This window comes from Argiope bruennichi, chromosome 2 (genome assembly GCF_947563725.1).
Source record: "Argiope bruennichi chromosome 2, qqArgBrue1.1, whole genome shotgun sequence".
NCBI classification, from domain to species: domain Eukaryota; kingdom Metazoa; phylum Arthropoda; class Arachnida; order Araneae; family Araneidae; genus Argiope; species Argiope bruennichi.
Genome location: NC_079152.1, coordinates 121,549,231 through 121,572,595, shown reverse-complemented (window position 1 = coordinate 121,572,595; position 23,365 = coordinate 121,549,231). Strand labels below are relative to the sequence as shown.

At 29.8% G+C, this 23,365-nt stretch overlaps 1 long non-coding RNA gene across 1 annotated transcript; it reads right to left on the bottom strand.

Moving 5' to 3' along the window:
- Positions 1-3,659: 3,659 nt before the first annotated feature.
- On the bottom strand, positions 3,660-23,362 carry LOC129955512 (uncharacterized). The gene is made up of 2 exons (XR_008782681.1): positions 23,179-23,362; positions 3,660-4,198 (listed from the first exon to the last, which is right to left on the bottom strand). It is a non-coding gene; the product is annotated as an uncharacterized LOC129955512 (long non-coding RNA).
- Between the last annotated feature and the right edge of the window lie 3 nt (positions 23,363-23,365).

Sequence of the window (23,365 nt, the reverse complement as noted above, 5' to 3'; positions counted from 1 at the left end):
CTTAACTACACTATTTCTTAACTTAATCATTATTGAAGAGTATAATTTATATATTTTTAAAGTTACATATTTACAAAACCTGATGATAAATTTTTAATTATTTTGTACTTATAAGAAATGACTGTAATGAAACTTTTACTATAAACTTACAATAAAGGTATTCCAATAAGATTTTACAATTGATTATTTTTGCAACTATAAGATAAATCTAGCGGAAGTAGTCTACCCGAAATTTTCTGGCAAACCCTCTAAAAAGCTTTTATCCCTCTCCCCAATATAAAAATTGCGGACTTTGAATAAAATCGTGAGTTTACAAGTGCTCAGATTTTTATTTTCAAAGTACCACACATAACAATTCTGTGTTTCTTAGAATTGTGGGAGAAAAATAATGTTTACATTTTGAAGTCCTTTTCTTAAAAAAACTACTGGGATCAAAATATGACACCAAATTATAATTTTATTAGCACGATCGCATACCAAAGTTCATTAATCTAAATCATTGCGATTTCGAATTATTGCATTTACATACATGTGAATATACAAATTTGATACGGAAGTAGACTTCAAATATCAAACACTGAACATCAAATTTTATTTATTTATCACTTTACATTTTGAAATTATAATGTTATATTAATTATAATATATAATGTTATATTAATTATAATATATAATGTTATACTAATTATAACATTATAATTATTATAATTATAATGTTATTATATCTGTCGAACAGACAGACAGACTTCCTTCAAATGGATTTCGTTCGAAATTTTATATAAATCTACAAATCTTGTGTAAAATCCATGAGGCGAATTTCATCAGTTTTGCTCAAAACATTTTGGAGTTATCGACAGAAGTTCAAAAATGTATTTTTCGGAATCAGAGATATCCAAAACGTGGAGATTAATCAAAATCTGAATGCGATTTTTTTTTTTTTTTCTTTTTTTTCCCTTTAGTGATTATTGCAATACTTTTTTTTTTGGATCATATCTCTTTCATATGCGAGAAAGTAGAGAGATATGATTATCGTCTTTGATAGTGTTTTTAGTTCATAGGATACCATCTAAAATAATACAACTTTAGAAATGGCCATTATTTCATCTTAGACGGTGAAGGCAAATTTAGTAAAACAGTATAGGATAAATATAAGATAAATATAGGATCTTAAAAAAAATAATAAGACAGATTACGATTTAAAATAATAGAACAGATTGAAAGGAAGAATAGCAGTGAAACTTTTTGCTTTTTAAAATCTGATGGATATGTTTCATATTTTAATAAATGACATCTGCATAAAAGAATACGGAAAACATTGATAATCATCTCTCTTACTGTGCAATCATTAGAAACGAGTATCGCAACATAGCAAATTCGCGCATTGTTTTAGTAGCTTCGAAATGCCAAACTTGTAAATGTAGCAAAAATATTTTTATGTAAAATTTATGCAAATTTCTGCAACATCCTTTAATGAACAATGGACATTGTTGAATAAATAGAATATTCTGTAAGTAATACCTTTCAAAACTTTGCTAGTTAAGGAATAAAACTGAAATATGTTACAGATGTTTCAATGAAAACTACTTTTGTCGCCATTCTTTCGGTGTGAAGTAAGAGATTAGGAAATGATTTATCAATAGTATATCAAATTAAATATTATTAGTGGCAAAAATGCAATGCGTTTAAGTTTGTCATTCATTGCTTTGTGGCTGCTTTAATTTTTTTTTGTCTTTTTTTTTTTTGCCTATTTAAATTGCACATTATATGCACAGTTTATAACGAGCCATAGGGATCGAAAGGGATCATTACATCCGAATAACCAACATATTTAACATACTTTAAATCTGATATAAAAAGATAGAGAAAAAGAGACCACAAAACATCATTCGTATTATTTATTCCTTTAAATTCGAATCAGAAAAATCAAGACAATATACAGGAAGTAAAATAAAAAAAAAACTTACATATCTATTTTTTATATTTTTTACTTTCTAGTGTACGTAATATAGAGAAACTATAGTAATCGTCAAAAAATTTGAACTCGAAATTTTGACGAATCTCCACTTTGTAGGCCTCTTTGAGTTAGAAAAACACATTTTCAGAAAATGCCTATCTGCTATCCGTCTGTGACAATGGTAACTCAAAAATGCTTTGAACTTGACTGTTGAAATTTGGTATAAGGTCTCTACGCCAAATTTTCAGATTTCTATCAAAATTTGAATAAATTCTGTTTAGAGGAAGTTCATGTCTGATTGTTCGAATATACATTAACACGCTAACGACAAAGCGAAGAGACAGATAGATAAGATGCGGTAACCAAATTTAACATCTATAGTGTTGATGCAAATCTGTGTATGTATCCGACTGTATGTAGATTTGGTTTAAACTTTGATAGTATAGACACTTATATCAAAGTTTAAACCAAATTCAGTGAGGGGTTGACCGCCTGTTGGTCTATGCTTTCAGAAATATGCAAACAGGATAATTAAAAAAAAGCCACGACTTAAGTATATCAAATTAAATATGAGATTTTGTGACTACAAGTGCAGTTTTGTATCAAATCTCGGTTTCGATCGATTGAAAGAAATGTGTATGAAACACACATTTGATTTTGGATACTATTCACTCATGCCAGAGATTAATCGCCAAATAACTCGCCGAGGAGGACATGATAGATTCCACAAACCTGCTAAAATCCCGTCATAAGTTATTTCTTAACTATTGCACGCAAATTTCTTGCAGGGCGTTCTCTCGCTTGTCATATTTATTAAAAAGCATGCGAAAAAATTTTAGGGAGACTATTCCAGCTGGTTAAGAGGTTATTATCAGATATTCGTTGGATAAACCTTTCATATGAATAATGCTCAGTAAAAGATTCAGTAAGATATTGGACTGGTTTTCTTAAGTGCCGAAGGGCGTGCAGATTTCAGTAGGTTGATGGTGATTTCTCTTCTGGCTTCTCTGTATTTCATTGCCCTCATGCTATATGCCGTCAACTCTTCGATCCACAAAAAAATTATTCCTTCTGTAGTTTATTTGTTATCTCTCAATTAACATTCATGTTAAACCAGGCCTCATAATCTTCTTTGAAATAGTCTGCTTGCTTTGCAATGAATCAAGGCTATTCTCTTTATTGATCTTAACAAAACCTCCATGCCGAACCGCAGAGACATCCAAATGGATCACTATAAGCGAAGTTTTTAAATATTTAGATGTGATAGATCTATCCTTTGCTATTTCATTCAATGCAAATCGATTGATCTTTGCATTCGTGATCACTACAAGCAATGATTAATGTAATAAATTTGGATGAGCAATGATTTTTCACTAACCAGTTTCAATTATTTATTAAGTGCAACCATTATCCATTAAGTGTGAAGTGAGAGCAATTCTTTGGTCCTGTTTGTTTGTTTTTTAATCAATTTTCTAAATAATTTATTTGCATTGGATTACTCCTTATGGCAGAAAATTCCACGGACTAAGTGGGAATACAATCCATGTGGCTTGGAGCTGAAATTTTGTGAATTGAGTTAGAAGTAAAAACTCTGTTTCTTTTTTCTTTTTTTAATGAATATACCCTAAATGCAAATAAACTCCAATTTGATTGAAAATTCGCGCATTTCACGAGAATAAGGAATAAATTATTAAAATAACGAGCATTAGTAAATGAATTTATGATAACAAAATGAAAATTTACAAAGCTTTCACACTCACAACAGTCATTATGAGTTCCATTTGAGCAAATTGAGTAACTGAACTCATAAGATTCATGCTCAAAACTTAGATACTTGCAACATTATAAGAACAAAACTCTGTGGCATTATCAACACTTTCCCTAGGTCCTAAGACGAAGAATTGTTTCGTTCCTTTTCGATCCAATATTTTTGTGACTTTTGAATGCACACTCACAACAGTCATTATCACAACAGTTACAGAACAGCTTACCAAGCTTCAGAGTGTGTTTAACGAACTCTAGTTCTCGGGAAATTGGGAAAAACCAGTATCCATCTAAAAAGATTTTCCAAAAGATTTGATTGTAGAAATTTGTCTCGCATGAGGTGGATTCAGGATTCCAAAAGATCTCCCAATTTTCTCTGGTTTTTCAGCCGCCCTGTAAAATTGCTTCAGTGGATGCTTTTAGTTGAGCGAGCCTTGCTCCCAGATATTTATTTATATTTCTTATATAATTTCGTGGCATCTGTAAAATAAACAAAGTATCTATTAGATTACAGAATTTCTATAGGGTAATACCGCGCACCAATATTGCGCGAAATTGAATCACAGAAGATTTATTCATGCAATAGATTTTGTTTCAATTAAAATTCGTTAAATTGACGCAAAAAATTGCCTATTTTATTGAAAAATTGGGGTCTTACAGTAATAATGTTTCCCCCCCCCCACCTTTGCTTATAAAAAGCGTCTTATCTTAAAGGCTGGAGGCTCGGAATTATAAGGAAAATGTCGATTCCTTTTAATATCAGAGAATACTCTAAAAAAACGATACAATAGAAAATGATATGGCTTGCTTCAAACATTTAGGCACATAATCTAAAACCATTTTCCGCGTTTTTTACTGCTGAAAACAGCTGTACGCAGAATTCCCACCCCCACCCCCACCCCGTTCTTCCCTATCTTGGCCGTAACTCTTGAAGAGGGCCTCATCTCACCCCTATTTGTATAAAATCGAAACAGACTGGTGGGGTAAAAAAGCGTAGAAAGTTCTTCCGTATTTTAAAACAGACAGTGTTCTTCAATTACCTTGCATAAAAGTCCTCTCAATATACTAAAAGTCGCTTGTCCCTCAGATGGTTCGTCCCTATCTCTCTCTCTTTTTTTTTCATTATTTCAAAATCTGATGTTTTTTGGTGATGATTTTGGATACTTTTTTTTTAATGTCGATATATTTTGTGCAGAACTTTTTTTAAAAAAATATCTATTTAAACCTTAAACATTAAAATTTCAGAAAAAAAAAGAAAAAAGAAAAGAAAAGAAAAGAAGGAAAAAAGGAAAAAAAACAGAGTAGACCATATTACCAAGACATAAATTTTGATACAAATACCACATATTTAATTTTGGAATTTGGGCAAAGCCGAGAACGCTACAAGTGCACAGATTTTTATTTTCACACATAAGAATTGAATGCTTCGTAATACAGTAAAGAAAATTGACACCTGCATATTAACTGCATGGCACAGATGAATAATTGTTATAAAATATCGATCTTTGATTGGAATTTGTGTTTCTATTAAAGTTAATGCGCTATCTTTGGCGATTAATCCCTCACACAGAATACCAAATACCAGAATATTCAATATGTATTTTCGAAGCTTATTTTTCGACCAATTCAAACCAAATTTGGCATAGAAATACAATTTTTCTCACACATTTACACGTTAAATTTCATTTATTTAAACCATTGCGTTTTTAAATTATCGTCGTTATATATTTGAGAGTACAGATCGACAGGCATCCACCCCTAGGCAACTTTGATTCCAAATTTGATATGAATTTGCATTTTAGATGGTAAATTAGTGTACCAACTTTTATTGATCTAGATCTTTTCGGGCAACCGGACAGACAGACTTAATCTTAATGGATTTCATTCAAAATTCGATAGAAATCTATGAAGTTGATGGTAAGACCACACACCAAATTTCGTCTATTTAGTTCAAATAAGTTTGAAGTTTTTGTGTTCATATATAGACAGACATAATTCCAAAAATGTATGTATGTGCTTTTCAGACTCATGGTGGTCTGAAAAGTTGAAATTAGCCGAAATCTCGAATTCGAATTTTTTGACGATCACATTTTTCTTTTTATACTTCGTATACAGAAAACAAAAAAAAAATCTTCTTGGATATTAATTTCAAAGAAGAATTTTACCTTTTATTTTTATTAACACGATAACATAGACACATAGACTAAGGTTCTCTCGATAAATCAACTGATATGAAAATTGCTACTCGCAAAATGCAATTATTCTTTTCCAATTAAAACAATAATGCGGTGGCGTAACTGGGTAGGATTAAAATTATTTTGTTTGAGTAATTAAAACGCATTGGCTAATTGCTAGATCATAACATTAAAAAAAATGTATATATAATTATTTAGGAGTAAATTCAACTCCCACTCAGACATAACATATGGGACTTCGTTTTGATACTTGCCCCGGGCGCCATTTTATTTAGGTATACGCTTCTACAACAATGTAAATGGTATAAAATATAAATGAGAATAGTTTCGAATTATACGTCTTTTAGTGCAGAAAGCAATTCGTAACTCATGCACCTTGTTCAAAATTTATTTTTAAAAACTAAACTAATGAATTATTATTTATTTATTGCATTGGTTGAAAAAGAAATAGAGATTTCTTTTTCATCAAAATATTCATTTGGAATAGAAATGTAGCAAATTTAAATAAATTTCTTTAATATATCCAAATACTTTTGGAATAGATTGGTATTAAAAGAAAGAGAAAGAAAAAAGTCTAAATCATCAACTGAAATCTTAGTTATTATATTACAGTTGAAAATGTTATGGTTTCAAAAAATAACCAAGTTTAATATTTTGATACAGATTCTGAACTGCAAGAATTGTTAAAATATTTTGAAAGCTTCACTTAATATCTTATCTTACAAATAAAATAATCACATTTTCTCGCCTGAAAAAAAAATGTTTAGCACTAGACCGTAAATGCATAGTATTTTTTCTCTCCACCAAACTTACTTTAAATTTCAACGCTCATATACATATACTCATAAAGCAGTCGTAAAATAACTTAAGACATCCGCCGAATCCTTATATTTTCAATTATTATTTAACTGTGCATGGTTGCAATTATGTTATGCTTAATAGCAAATTCAGTTTTTGAAAAACAGTATTTAAATTTTAATTTATCTTCTTGCATATTTGATATATGATTGATTTACACAAGTCGCTCTTTCGTCACAAAAATATTAAATTAATTTAATAAAGGAAAATATGAAATACAGATAATTTGTATAAAAACTTGTTAATGTCACCAGATGTTGTAATACACAGATGATGCTCAACAAATTTAATTCTTCCCTTTACAAATTATATTTTCTTCTTATTACCTACAAGCAAACGATTTTCATTTTTTATACAGAATTTTGATTCACAGGAATAAAATAATTTCCTTCAATAATATAATAATCTGCTCTATAAAAAAGACTAGAATCTAGAGCTACCAAAATTATACTTTAGAAAAGGAAAAATTTGCACCTCGGAGTAATGTTTTCAAATTGCATTGAATTGTATTTTCAATTAAATAAATATCAACCGATATTTCGACTGACCAAATGACTTTCTGGTGACAAAAAAGAAAGGAAATGTTCTTTCAAACTATACCAATTTGATTTGCTTCCTAATTTTGATTTGACAAATTATTGAAATTTATTTTTAAGTATAATTTGTATCAATAGTTTTCATTATTTTAATTAAAATAAATTTAATTGTTTTCACAAATAATTTCATTACAGAGTTTTTCTATATTTAATTTAGGTAAAATGATATTTATTTTTTTTAAAACTGTCAATTTAAAACAACATATAACTGTCACTGCATTTTAGAGTTAGTATACATAGTTTGTAAAATATTTTATGATGTAACATTCCCTGTTTCCCAGTACTGATAAGACATTTACAGCCAGCTGCATCGTCGCTGTTAATTACTAAACTCCTCGAGATAGCCAGATGTTGGATCTTTTCCCCTGGGTGATTTCGTATCTGTTCATTGGCGACTACTGTGAAAGACCACATGTGGGAATTCCTCGTCCAAGAGATATTGATAGTACCATCAAAGAGAAAGGGGTGTCCAAACATCTGGATGCTAAATGTTTATCATTGTAAAAGGACTATGGTAACTCCGTATTCCAGAATAATCAGTTATGAAAGGTGCATCACTAAAAGGACCTTCCCACGACCTACTGGTGCCGCTGAGGGAGCATATTGCTGAACCCCGATTGGCCGAAAGAGAGCTCAAATGACCAATGTAAATTAAGAGGCGGAGATTGCCGCCGAAATAAAGTGCGGATATTTTTTTAGGGAGAGGAGAACAAACGAATTGTAGGCAGACTGTTGAACTAGGCCCACGAGTTCGGAGTCCGAGAACTACCCCTGGAGTGGTTGTGTTGACTAACAACATGTTAGGTCCCTGTGGTGTTGTTTCTTCATATTGATGGAGAACTAAGTTTCAAGAGAAACCTTCGACTTCGACTGTTGCGTCTCCTACTACAGGTGTAAATAACTATTTATTTAACCAAGATTAGAACAAGTTGTTCTTTTGTATATATAGGGCTGTAAAATAAAGAATTGTCTGGAAATTTTGCTTCGTTATTTGATCAGTCTAGATCAAGACATTACAATGAATAGAAGATTATTTAACTTTAATTATCTTAATTTATTATTCTTAAAACAGTGAAATATATATAAATTTCTTACGTCGTTTTTTTCCCATTTTCAATTCATTCAATAGACATCCAGCATAACTTGACATGAAAACATTTTCATATGTTTTTAAATATATATATATTTAATATGTATATAATAATTGATAAAATGTATATCTATATGTATATAATATTTTATAAAATATTAAAAAATAAAAAGTCATCTTAATGCCTGCTCTTAATTAAAACAAAAATATAGATTTCATTAAACAATTTTTTTTAACTCGGAATTTTAAAAAGAAATTACGTATGTTACAGAATTATCTTTCTAAACCACACAAGGTTGTTATTTTATATACACTATTAATAATTTTTAAAGGAATGTTACAAAATTTGACTAAACTCAGAAATAAATAAATAAAATGATTTAAAATAACTATAACATTTTCATTAAACAGGAAGACAACACTAAAGATAAAATCCTTTTCTTCTATTTAGAACACAGATTTTATTTAAATGAAAAATTATTTAACCAACTATTAAGAAAATTTCAATCATTAGAAAATTATCCTTATGCTTATAGAATTTATGATCAAATTTTGAAGAAAATCTATTCAATAATTTGGATTTCTGTAAGATAGATTTTCACTTCTTTTATAGATCTAATACAGTTCAAAAAAGTATCAAACTCTTGTTTCTTGAACATATTGTCTTTCAGTGTTGGTAAGAATTATTTTAAACTTCTGAATCGAATCTATGACTATCGTGCATTTTCGGAAGTACCGTACACCCAGTTACATCAACTACAGTAATAATGAACAAAGTTTTGGAAAATTTGAAATTTCATTACATTTGGTGTGATGTCTTTTTATTTATTAGTTTTATTTTAGGATGTTTTTATGTGCGCGTTTTGTTTAGTTAAATTTTCATTATTCTTGCTGATAATGGATTTTTGCGGTGGCATTAGTAATCTGATCATTCAGCATCAGGAAACCATAGTTAATGGACAAGCTCACGGTCTCTTCGCGAATTTAGAAAGCAATTCAACACATCGGAGAGTGGAATATCGAAGTTCTGGTATAGATGGGATGATCAGGAAGGAGGGCCGAATGTTCAGAAATCAGAACATCGTCGTTCTACATCTCACCTTTTTGACAGAAACATTACACGTCTCTCACGTGTCAATCCCCTCCCCACGTCTCTCACGTGTCAATCCCCTCCCACGTCTCCCACGTGTCAATTCCCACTGACGACTGTAGACATTGCACGTGAGATTTGTGAGCCTCCAAAACTCAAGACCCTCTATTCGGATTATCAAGCAGTTAAACTGAATAGAAGACGCCCCGTCAAGAAACTGATTATCTCTACGAAGAAACTCAAGGCGCGAGTGTAATGGACGAAGACTGGCTGAAGAAGAGCGGGAAGATGTCTTTTGAAGTGATGAAAACAAATTCATGTTGTTTGGTGCAGATGTGGTATAGTGGATTCTTTGATTCCAAGCCACACGATCCTACCCCGTGTACCAAATTCTAACATTGAATCATGACGATGGAAATGACATGATTTGGGGATGCATCTCTAGCCTTAGTACAGGTCTACCAGGAAGGTTAAGATATCTCCTTGGCGTAAATATCTCAGGGAATAATTGTTCAGTTTAAGTATGAAGACATTCTTGAGAACTCTATGCGTCCGTATACACGAATTTCTCTAGGTTGTGGCTTTCTTTATTTGCCATCAAGATAATGATCCAAAACACTTAAGTAAGCACATCCGTCACAGAACAGCTATGTGATCCTTCTTGATTGTGCAAGCCAATTCCTGGACCTTAATATTATGGAAGGGGTGTGGGCCAAGCTGAAACATCGTCGATTGCAAAAAAGAAATAACTGCAAGAAATGCGGATGAAAAATTCTCCCAACTTGAGGGAAAAGGAAGGAAGATACCTCTCTTTATCATCCAAACTCTCCTTGCTTTTATGCCTTGTAGGTGTCAAACTATTATTGATGCCAAAACGCTTGCTGTCAGGTAGTAAAATGTAATTGTTCATACTTTCATCAATCATAGAAATTTTGTTTATTTTGAATTAAATTATAAATTCGTTAAATTCAACTACTTTTTGCTGTTTGAATTATTATTGATTTATGTATCAAAATACATATTATATGGCAATTTCAGCGAAAAAGGTTCACTTTTAGATGGTTTAAAGCCAAAAACCATGAACTAGAATTTTGTTGACGGGTAATATACGCTTTTCAACTAAAATGAAATGCAATATGACTATTCTTTGCTTTAAAAGCTTAGTTATTTTATTTGTGTGAATAATTCTTGTTTCATTTCATTATATTCATAAAATGTTTTCTTCTGCCTGTTTCAAAACTTTTAAAATATGAAACATTTTTAAATTACTTATTTCTCAACTAAAAAATTTTGTGTTTCATTTTAACATTCCTTGCATACAAGTCGAAAGTTAAGATTGTGTTCTAATTAAAACTCGGAAGTATAAAAGTGAAATATTAACACTCAGCAACACTAAAATGTTTTTTAATGTTTTGACTGCTGTTCTTTCGGTGACTCGTTGTTTATCCGACATGATATTAAATTTTTAATTTGGTTTTCTTTCTTTCTTTCTTTTTTATTTTGGTTCGTTGTGGCAAGAGTCTTGTTTCAAAATCTACGAGGAGGCAAATATTTTCTTTCTTTCTCTCTCTCTCTCTCTCTCTCTATATATATATATATAATTTATTGGTGTTCAACACGTTTCAATAATCCCTTTAATTACTACTTTCTGATAGATTTTTAGTTTCTCGTATATGTAGTATAGAGAAAATATTATAATCGTCAAAAAATTTGAACTCGAGATGTAGACAAATCTTTATGTTTTAGACTTTTTTGAGTTCGAACAACACATTTTTAGAAAATGTCTGTCTGTGATAAAGGTAACTCAAAAAAGACCTGAGCTAAACGGATGAAATTTGGTATACAGTCTGTATACCAAATTTGTAGATTTCTATAAAATTTTGAGTAAAATCCGTTCAGAGGAAGTCCATCTGTCTGGCAGTTCGAATATAATTGAACACGATAACTAGAAAACGAAAAAAGTAAGTTTGATCAAATTCGGTGCACAGATTTAAGATCTATAGCATGGGCATCAATTTTGAGCCAAATTCAACAAAGTGTTGGCCGTCTATCCATCGGCATTTTCAGAAACATGCTAATGTAATTTCTCAAAAATCCGAAAAAATGATAGAATTTTAATATTTTTGCGAATATTAATCTTTTGCATGAATTAAGCATTTTTACTGAATTTATTGCTTAATACTTGGCGAATTATCGACTTGATACTATGGCGTTTACTCGTTGGCATAGGGTTAATTTTGAACCAAAACCAGCAGAAGATTGACCATCTATCCCTCTATAATTTTAGAAATATGTAAACGCAATAATTCAAAAACGTAATGACTGAAATATATCAAATTTGGTAAGGGATTTTTTGACTACAATTGTAGTTTTGCGTCAAAATTTTATTTCAATCGCTTGAGGAGTAAGCATCTAAAATACAAATTCGATTTTTGGATATTAATACCCGCATTCGACGGATTAATCGCCAAAAATGTGCCAAGGATTACACGATAGGTTCAGTAATAATGCTAACTTCACGCCAAAGGTTAATATTTGGGAATTATTGTACGCCAATGTCATTCAAAGCATTCTCTCGGACAACATCTTTATTAGAGAATATGCGAGAAAGTTTTGGGTAGACTACTCCCGCTGGTTTAAAGATATGTTTAAACTAAATAAAATAATTTCTTGTCTTTCAGTATGAGCGCCGAGTTGTTTTAAATTTCGGATTCTTTGCGAACTTTAAAGAAAAATAGATATCTCGATGTAAACGGCGTGAAAGAGACGCAAGGTGATGTATAGTTAAAGGACATAGCAATTACTGTCATAAACTCCGGTATAAGGCGAATTGTTCATATATAGAATAACAATACCATTTTCTATTTTTAATTTAACATTAACCATATAATAAAACTAAAATTTTAAGAGAAATTCCTGATGATCATAAACTTAAATGAAATTTTAAAAAAATAAATAAACCAGACAGATACTTCTGTTACTTTTCTCTATCTATACATATAAAATTTAATGTCCGTTTGTTTGCTTGAACTTTATACATATCACCTTTAGATGGGCCGGCGTCCTGGCCTAAGGGTAGCGCGTCTTCCCCGTGATCTAGACGTTCCGGGTTCGGGCATGGTTGTTCTCTTCCTTTTGTTTTCTCTGTGAGGTGCGTGAATGAGCCCCCTGTAAAAAGGGGTTGTGCAAGCGAGTGTGTGTGTGCTATCTTCATTTGAGCTAGAAGTCAGACTTCGGCCCTCTTATGCTGAGGGGTCTTTACCCTCAGAAGCTACAGCGCAAAAATCTGGCTTAAAAAACAATCACACGACAAAAAAAAAAAAAAAAAAAAAAAAACTTTAGATGGATTCGAACGGAATTTAGAACATATAGTTAAGTTACATTAGTTCCTTAATTTACGGACGTTAGTAGTTCTTTAACATTTGGTAGAATTAATTACACTATTAAAAACAATTTCAATGTCCCCCTAAAAGGGGTGAAATGAGGATAAAAATATTTTTCATTTTTCCGCCTTAACATCAGAATGTATTATGGTAAAAAAATTGGTTTCTATGCCATCTTAAAATTTCAAAAATCAGTTTTTCAGTAATATCAATTTTATTATCATATATGTATTATTTATTTTTAATAAATTTGTATAGTTAATTTGAATGTAATTGGTATTAATTTCATTTTTTATTATTCATGAAATATTAAACTTCTTTCACTGTTTGACACAACTTTCACTCGTCCCATTATCAATGTAAAAATTCAACCTTTTCCTTCAAACATTTTTATTTTTACTTTTATTATATAGAATAAAGGCAATACTTTGAATGTGCAATTGCAGTAATTGACATTAAGCACTGCACTTTTTAATTTTTGTGAGTATTTTTTTTTTTTAAATATTTAGCTTAATTTTATCTCATATTTAGCACTTTTAAGATTTAGTTCCCCTAATTGGTATATCATATGTCTTTTTTTTTACTGATTTATTTTCTCATTATTAGTTAATTGAATGAAACTACATTTCATTTAATTAGCTTGCCAGTTTTACACATTTTTTTCACATCAATTTCAAAGTCATGCGTTTTAAAATGTGTCAACAGATATTTCCTTTCATACAAATTTTTGATCTTTCTTCAACCTCGTAATATCAGATTATTTTGTGCATATGTGTATGTGTATGGGAGTGTGCCTGTTCCTGTTGTCATATCATCAGGCTCAAAATTAGTACGGGTTTTGATTATTTGATTAAACATTATAGAAAGATTTAATATCAAGTTTCCTGATATAGAACGGATATGAGCGCATATCATAAAACACTGCATCAAGTCAAAAATATCTCCAAAAAATAATTAAATAAACACATCCAAAAATATTTTCAATGAGCTTCTCAATTGTTAAGGAAGATATCTACAGTATTAATATTGGCCCACTTTTAGCGACCAGTTTGTTCGTCTAGATTATCGACTTCTTAAACAATAAAACAATATGAAATGCAATTTTTACGAATGAAAAACATGAATTTAATTCAAGTATTTGCGACAAATTACTGAAATGCAAATTAAAAAATGTGTATACTACAAAATAAAAGCGGAAGTGAAAATCCTTCTTCCTAGGTAATGTCCAACAGAAGCAATTTTTTAATCTTAATCTTAACATTTGCAAAAGCACACGATTCACGCGAGTGAGCATTTTGACGAAGAGTTTGAATTTCAAAACATTGTTTCATTTCATAACATAAACATAGCATTGTTTTGGCTGAAATCAAAGTATATATATATATATATATATATATATATATATATATATATATATATATATATATATATATATATACAGGGTGATCAAGAAATAACAGGAGGTGTTCGGAGCCTTGTAGAGTGTTATGCACTGGACGAAATATAACAAAATGTGGCCACCATGCACATTAAAGTATACGGTTTCTCTTTATCAAAAAAAAAAAAAATTAGTACCAAAAAACTCCGATAGGGGAAATGCTGGCGCTACAAGCGCATAATGTGTGGGAAAAAGAATACATAACTGCCAATGGAAACAGTGAATAGCAACACACCAAATATCAATAAAAAACGTTTATTATAGCAATTTACAAATTTTTCTCAAGCTGACTACCAACTTGATGCTCCAATAATTGTATGCGGTACACGAGGGTTTCGACAGTGGCATTTATTCGTCTGGCATGTAAAGTTATTTGATCTTTTAAAGTAAGAATGTCAGGAACATGTCCATGATACACAACGTCTTTCAAGTGAACCAGAACGCCCCACAACCAGAAATTGCCAAGATTCAGATCAGTGTCATCAGTTAATGGGTGATATCTTATACGGATAAAATTTCAGGATCTTTCGCAATATCTTCTGCACCATCAAGAACGGGATATCTGTTTGTCGTGATATTGAACATGCACTGCTGGTACCCTGCTTATTAGCTACCGCCTGGTCCATAACGGCAGTTGCAACTTCTTCAACTTGTTCCTGCTTGATACCTTTATGTCCTCGGCCTCTTAATTCTCGGTACACCAAGAATTCCTGTTCTTTCAAATCTTTCAACTATTCTTTGTAATTTAGTTATGGTCATCGATCCTCTACGTAACTGTTTTAACAGCCGCTATTCACGAAGAGTAGCAAAAAAGCTTGACTAATAAGGCACCTTCACGTAGTGACATCGCAGAATGACTTAAGTTTCCGCAACCATTCCTTTTTTCTTCGATGTCATGTCACAAAGTACCCGTATAAGCAAATTACATAATAAAGTTTTCGACCGCAGGGCCAACATTTTCCTTATCGGCTTTTTTTGTACTAAATTTTTTTTTTCTTGTTAAATAGAAACCACATACTTTAATGTGTATGGTGGCCAAATTTTGTTACATTTCGTCCAGTTCATAACACGCTTCAGGCCTTCGAACACCTCCTGTTATTATTTGATCACCCTGTATATAATAAACGAAAAGAAATGATTCGATAAAAAAACTAATATCATAAAAAAGGTAATTTTTAAAATTTTATGATAATGCAAATAATGTATGAATTTTAAGATAATGCCTTAAGATAATACTTTTTTTTTTTAAATAATGATTTTGGAAGATACGAACATCAGTTCCCATCAGCAGGTAATAGCGGTCATCCATCTAATGTGAGTTAAGCCGATTTTCACGCTTAATTAAAGTTCTTTTGACACATATTTCTATCATCTTGATTTCTCATATGTACACTTTACTCTAACTGAATGGAGTTTTAGCGACATGCTAAGCAAATACCCGGGAATTTCTTATAATATTTTATATCGCCTTAATTAGCTAAGCGAAGCGTTAAATTAAGTACAACTACAAAAATGCTTAATGAAGCAGTCAAAAACTTTTCAAATATTGCATTTGTTATGCAATATTATTGTTTACATTTGACTGTTTTAACTGATAATATGTAATAACAGTGAGTTCTGAGCCCCTTACTTTAACGCTTTTATGCATATAAATGTATGTTTATTTATACGCCCGTTAAATTTTTCAGTGAGCACATTGCATTTTACTGTGTAAAAATAATTTATTTGCTCATTACCTGAATTTGTAACTGCTGGAATTCTTTTTTAGTGGCAATTTATATTAAAATATCTACAAGTGTTATTACATCAAATATTGAAACAAGGGACTATTAATTAAAACCAGCAGCCTTCTTTTGACATTGTTAATCTCTTAAAGTGAAATTTAATCTTTTAAGAAAAGCCTTAGGAACCTAGAAAACACACTCCTCTCCAATGGTCAATTATATATTTTTTGGCAGTCTTCATAAATTTATTTATAAATACTTTATTTATTTATAATCGAAATTTCAGTCTTAAGATCTTCTTCGAAATCTTAATCTCAGATCTTAAGAAATCTTAAGATCAGTGATTAATTACGATTAATGATCTTAAAACTTCTTAAGGTTCTGAATACAAATATTGTATGAAATAAAACCATACGTATTTTACTTTTTCTTACTTTCAAATAATACTGATGAACATAGGTGAAACCGTTTCTACAACGGCTAGTAGCTAATCAAGTCCTAATTTCTGAATGTAGAAATAATCTAATTGAAATTAATCATATGAACTGACATTATATAAGTTTGTTGCCAAACACTAGCTAGTGAGGTAGTAAATAAAAATATATAAATTATTTGTTTTCATAATTGAGCATTAGAAAATACATTACGTACATTAGAAAATATAGGAAATAATAGATATAAATTATATTAATGGAAAATAGCATTAAAAATATTATAAAGGGGATTTTTGAAATTATTTGTGATGAGAATTTGTTGTTCGAATATTGTTGTACTGAATACATTTTTTTCGATAGCACAGTTTCTGAAGATTTGCATATGAAATGACAAGATTTCAATTATCCATCTTACATTTTTTTTTTCAAATCAATTACAGTACACTCCCGATTATCCGCGGAATTGGGTGGCGCTGCCGCCGCGGATAACAAAAATCGCGGATAATCCGAAAAAAGATAAAAACGGGTATAGCAAAAAAGAAAACAGTCATTCCAACTTTGAAAAATCGTTTTATGTACAATAAAACGTAAAATAAACAGCAGGAAATGTTTAACTAACACTTAATATTTTAGTATATCACTCAAAACTAACCTAAAATGCATTTTGTTAATGAAAACAGAAAAGTGCTTTGTATTTACGAGAGGCGTCAAGGATGCACAGAAAAATTAATACATATGTACTGTTTTAATACTGTAATGTATTATGTAATTACAAAAGCATAACTGTAAAACTGCACCTTTTTGAAAAAATCAGTCAAAAAAAAAAAAAAAAACTTTGTGCGGCAGGCGCGGATAATCCGCCAGCGGATAATCGGGAGTCTACTGTATTACAATTTTTATACAAGCAAGGGAACTAGATTTTTCCCCATATACTTTTCGACAGTTTTAAAAACGTTTGTAATCATCGTATTCATAAATTGATCTTTATTAAATTTAAGTTTTATTCTATAAAATTTATTTTCATTCTTGTCAATATTTTTTCAATAAATTTGTTTAATTATTTTGATTAAATTAACTTTTCACAATTTCACAAAAATTATAATGCCGCAATATTTTTAAATTTGAGCGATAACTTTAAAATCATCTCACTTCAAGATGTAATCATTGAGCAAACTGTTCATTTTCGAGCAATCTAACAGAAACTGCAAGAAATCATAAAATTTTAAAAAGAATGCTTAGAACATTTTTATGGAAAATAAAATGGCAACTTTATTGATACCCTAAACGCTCTAATGCAATAAATAAATATTACTTACTATTTCTCGAATAAACTGAACGGAAACACAATGCGGTATTCTTCGTTCTTGGGTCACAAAAAATTATATTATTCGAAATGTTTTTACCAACACTTTTAATTAACAACTAATCTTTTAATTTAGAATTAAAAGATCATGTAATTTGATATCTATAGTTGTAAAAGGGAGTGTGTGGGTTCCTTTGGTGTTCAAGCAAATTTATCATGCGCACAGGCCTGAATTTTTGAACATAGGCAGTCGTAATAATAATTCAATGTACCCAAAACCTTCATTTTAAAATTTAATATAGAAAAATTTTCTATTTCATATTTTGTGTTGCTATTTTATAATGGATTTTTTTTTTCATGCTCAGTGCGTTATATTTTTTTGGACGATTGCCGTAAGGAATCCGGCATCTTACCGGCGAAGGAAATAAACAACTGTCGTTCTAAATAAATAATTTTTCAACGTCTAACACAACTTACTAAAGTTCGAAAAAAATTTTAAAAATAGTTTCTCATCCCAAAAAATTGTTAGGATTAAAATTAAACCATTCTAATCCCATTACTATTTTCAAACATTTTATATCATTATTTAAATATCTAATTTAAAACAAAAACGATCAAAATAACTAATTTTGACCGACTGCTGGACCAATCGTAACCCTGAAAGGCAGGATCTCTGGGGAGAAATACAGAGAAATTTTAGCTGACCAGGTCCATCCTATGCTGCAATTTTTGCTTCCTGCAAGAGATGGAGTTTTCCCGTATGATAATGCACCTATCCATGCTGCAAGACTTGTCCAATCATGGTTTGATGAACACGAGGATGAAGTTAATCTGCCTTAGCCAGTACAGTCACCTGACCTCAGTATAATTGAACCGTTATGGTTTATTTTAGAGCGTTCAATACGGAATCGATATCCTCCACCGGCATCTCTCCGAGAACTTTCACAATATCTCCAGGAAGAATGGTACAATTTTCCTCTAAACACTATTCACCACTTGAATGAATCTATTCCTAGGCGATTCCAAGCTGTATTACATGCCAAAGGTGGTCCTACACCATACTGCCCCTACAGGATTCTTTATAAATCTAAGGTGTTTCCATTATTTTGATTACCACCTGTAATTGTTGTCTCTAGATCGCATGCTAAATTTCAATTTTTTGAGTCATTCTGGTTTTGAATTACATGTATGAGAAAGTACAGGCTGACAAATAATCAACCCTTTCACAGATTTGGTATTTAGATGCTAAATTGATGAGCGAATGCTCATTTTTTTTGTTACATTTTTGAATTACCGCCTTTACAGAAGGCAAAAACACATACTGATAGGCGGTCAAACCATTGACGGATCTGGTTACCATCTATTTAATGATGCTAAATCTGAGTAACAAATTTTATCAATATAGTGTGCTATATTTTATATTTATTGAGTTCGCCTTTACTTGAACTGCCGGGCAAACAGACTCCCTTTCATAGATTTCGTTCAAGACACGATTAAAATCTACAAATTTGGTATAAAGGCCATATACCAAATTTCATCTGTCTAGTTCAAAAGCGCTTTTGAAATATCGTGTTCCCAGACTTAATACCAAAGTTTATTTTTCTGATTCATGGAAATCTGAAATTTGTAAATTAATCGAAATCTCAAATTCGAATTTTCTTTTCTTTTTTCTTTTTTTGTTACTTACATGTTAATGGAATTTTTTAAATTTTAATTTTTTATTTAGTAACATTATGAAAAAATTCATGTTTTTATTTATTTATTATGAATCTGCGAGGTAGAATACTGTTTTTTTTTTTTTTTTTTTTTTTTTTTTTTTATAATTCCTGTTGCTAACTTGTTGCCCAGTAAATAACATTTAGATCATTGTAATTCCAAAAACGGTTCCTATTGCAAAAACTGCTTTCTTCTCATTTTCAATTCTGACAAAGAATATCAGCTATTTAAAGCAAAATATAAAAAAATTATTTCAGCAACTTAAATTGAATTGTTACTCCATTTCAGAGTAGGGGGGGGGGGTCTTTTGGTCTTTACAATATTCCTGTAAATTATTTTACATCCTTTAAATTCTAATTGCGTCATTTGCAGCAAACGTTTTAATTTCTTGCCTCTTTTTTGTTTAAAGTATCTTTTCCTTCTATTTTTTTAAAATTTTTTATCCTTGCTTAATATCATTGTTACACTAAAAATAAATGTAAAATAACAAAAATGAAAAATTTTTCCTACGGACTATATATATATATTACAAAAACGCCTTTTAGTATTGCATTTATATATATATATATATAAATACAATTTCTGGTCGGCTAACAAAATGTCTTCGAATCTTTACTAATAAGTGTGAATTCATATATATCTTTTATTGGGTCTAAATTCATGTGCAATTCGTACAGCTTTTCTGGAGTAATTCGAAAAAAAAAAAAAAAAAAAAAAAAATTGCATAAATCCGAGAGTGTTCAGATATTTTCTATAGAATAGTGTTTTCCTTTTCTATGCAGAACTTTCTTTTAAAGTTTCTTTTCTTTAAATTCTAAAATTCAGTTTCAACCTAATGTCAATACAACAAAGCAAGCTCTGTCTGTCGAACCGATTATATCACTATACAGAAATCGAGAGTAAACAATCTTCTTGTAACAGTACTCTTAGATGATTGGCCCAAATGGGATCCATTTGTCTAATTTATTTAAAACTGGCCATGCCTAGGACTACCGGGGATCCTAAACTAATTCAAATCCTTGAGTTCTCTTTTTTCTTAAAACTTTCAAAGCAAAAGTTTTTAATCGATAAGTAATTTTCAGTCAAATTTAGCTTCAAGGCAGAACAATTTCTAAAAAGTTGCCTTCTGTATACCTCTTTTTTTAAAATTTCGGAAATTTAAACAAAATAGTCAAAAAATGGTAAAGCTTTTCTTTAAAAAATGTAAATAATATTCAATAATAGGAACGAAAATTTTTTAGATTAAAAAAATTATATAAAACTAGCAAGTAGTAATTGATTTAGAATATTTTTTTAGAATAATGGCACAAAATTAATTTTAGCAATACTTGATTTAATTTGAATAAGTTCGATTGCACGGCCTTTACGGTTAAATAAAAGCATAAATTTAAATAATTTTCAAAATATCTTTAAAAAATCATGGTCTCGTGGCCCCTAAAATTGTGGAGAATCTAAAAAATTGTATACATTGCCTATTTAATGATACGTCCCTGGTCTTGGTTGTAAATCCCTGTAAGGTGAGAATAAAATGAGTTTTAATATTATTAAAACAAATAAGATAATGATGTGGCATTGTTGCCACAGGTTCCATAGTTAATTGACTTTTTTCAGGTAGTTGTGCCAATTATTATACATTCCTTAACAAATAAATCACTTTGAATGAAGAAATTTTAGTTCCAAATCGAAATATTTCTAAAATAAATATCGCAATGGTGTTGAATAAGGTATAAAACTCATTCTTCGGTTCACCTTTCGATGACGCTGCCGTTCTTTGTTCTTAAAATTTACATAATAAAAAAAAATGATGATTTATTAAAAAATTATAAAAATAATGAAACAAAACAACAATTTTTAATTAAAAGAAATGTTTTATGTGAAATAAGCAAAAACTAAAATTATAGCTAAAAAATAGTAATTAAGTTGAACAAACATCTTATTTTATTATTTAAGCTTTAAGTGATGACTCGTTACAAAAAAAGAAGTATTTACAATTATAAAAATATTATCTTATGATTAAAATTACAATGATGCTATGAATTTTTATTACATACATATTTTTAGAGAAGTGAATGATTTCACAATATTTATTTTCCGAATACATTTACCTATTTATGAGCTACGCTGTTTTTTATGCTTGAATATGTCTGCCATCAAAACGGAAGAGAACAAGTAATTGGTATTCATGTATTCTTTAATAATACCATTGATCAGTAGTAACCTTTGGACAAATATTTTCCTGGATATTTTTAAGATGGTTTAAAAGCTGTTTCGCTTTTAAATATTGAATTATTTTCATAAACATTCAATGATTATTGCTTTTGTTACAAGATGAAATTTTTACCAGAAGCAATTTTTTTTTCTCTATGTATAGAGTTAAAAAGTAAAATTAATCTATCTTCTATTTCAAAGAAATTGTTGTATCTTTAGAAAAAATTTACAAACATTTTTACAATTACAAACCATTTTTTTTATTAAAAGATGTCATCAAATATAGAATTAAAATATAATGTAAAAATTAATTATTTTTTTTGCAAGAAATAAAAATATAATATTTTTGAAGGAATACTCTTTATTAGTTCAAATTCGATTCAAGAACAATTTCCAGGCATTCATTCATTCGCAAATGCACATAGAAAAAGAAACGAAATAAAATAAAACTGAATGGAAAATATTTGCTGTGAAAGAACTGCTGCAAATACTATGAACAGATATTCATTCATGAAACTTGGAGAGGGATGTACGACCTTCTTTCATATTACAAAACATAATTTAAGACTCTTTAGCTTTTTTCAAATAATTTTTGAAATTCCTTTTCAGCCAAAACATTAAAATTTCAAATATTTAATAATTTTTAAACAGTTTCTTTCAATGAATAGACTGCATACCTTTTATATTGAAGATTAGACAGAATTAGAAATTAAAATCTAAAATGATATTTATGCAAAATTTTCTAAAATAATTGTAAATCATTTTCAAAATTCATTACCTATTTTTTTTTTTTTTGCATAAATAAAATTTGCAAAACCGTTCAATTTAATTGAAATGATAGAAAAATATTTTTTTCTTAGATTCTTATTTTTTAAAAATCATTTTAAATGAAATACTACTGATAAATGTTTGCATTTGCAAGGAAAAAAAAATAATCTCTAAATTGTATTGAAAATGTTAACTTATTAATTTTGAAGTTTTTCTTCTCATTATTTAAATTAATTTACGAAATTTCGTCGTTTATTACTTTTATTTAAAGTTTTAAAAAGAATAATGTTTTCTAAGAATGACTGAAGTTTACAAAAAAAGTTATGTCTTGCGGGAAACTTCTTTTAGGAAAATTTTATTCATCATTTATTTTTCGTCGATTTTAATTTTTCCACAGAAAAACAATAATTACAAAATAATATTAAAATAAAAAAAAAGTTTTTTCTTTTTTGAAATAACATTAATTAAAACCACCCAAAAAAGTTTTTCTAGAAAAAAAATTTATAAAGACTAACTACAAAATCTGTATTTCTGATGCTTACTCTAATATTAATTTCTTACGGAAAATACGCAATACTTAAAAAGATACGTAAATAAAAAATTTCAAAAATTGATTTACATCAAAAAATATTTTTGTATTTTTACGCAAATCCTTACCGCGAGAACAGAGGAGCATTTTCTCCAGCGCATCTTTGAAGCTATTGCTGTCATCCCTACTGTAGACTAGGTCTAGTGAATGGGATCGGCCATGGTAGCGCAGCCAATGAGCGTCGTTGGTTGTTTACACTCTGCGATATGTGCGTAAATGATTGATTTCGAAGTCGTACGTTTTGGCGACTATGTT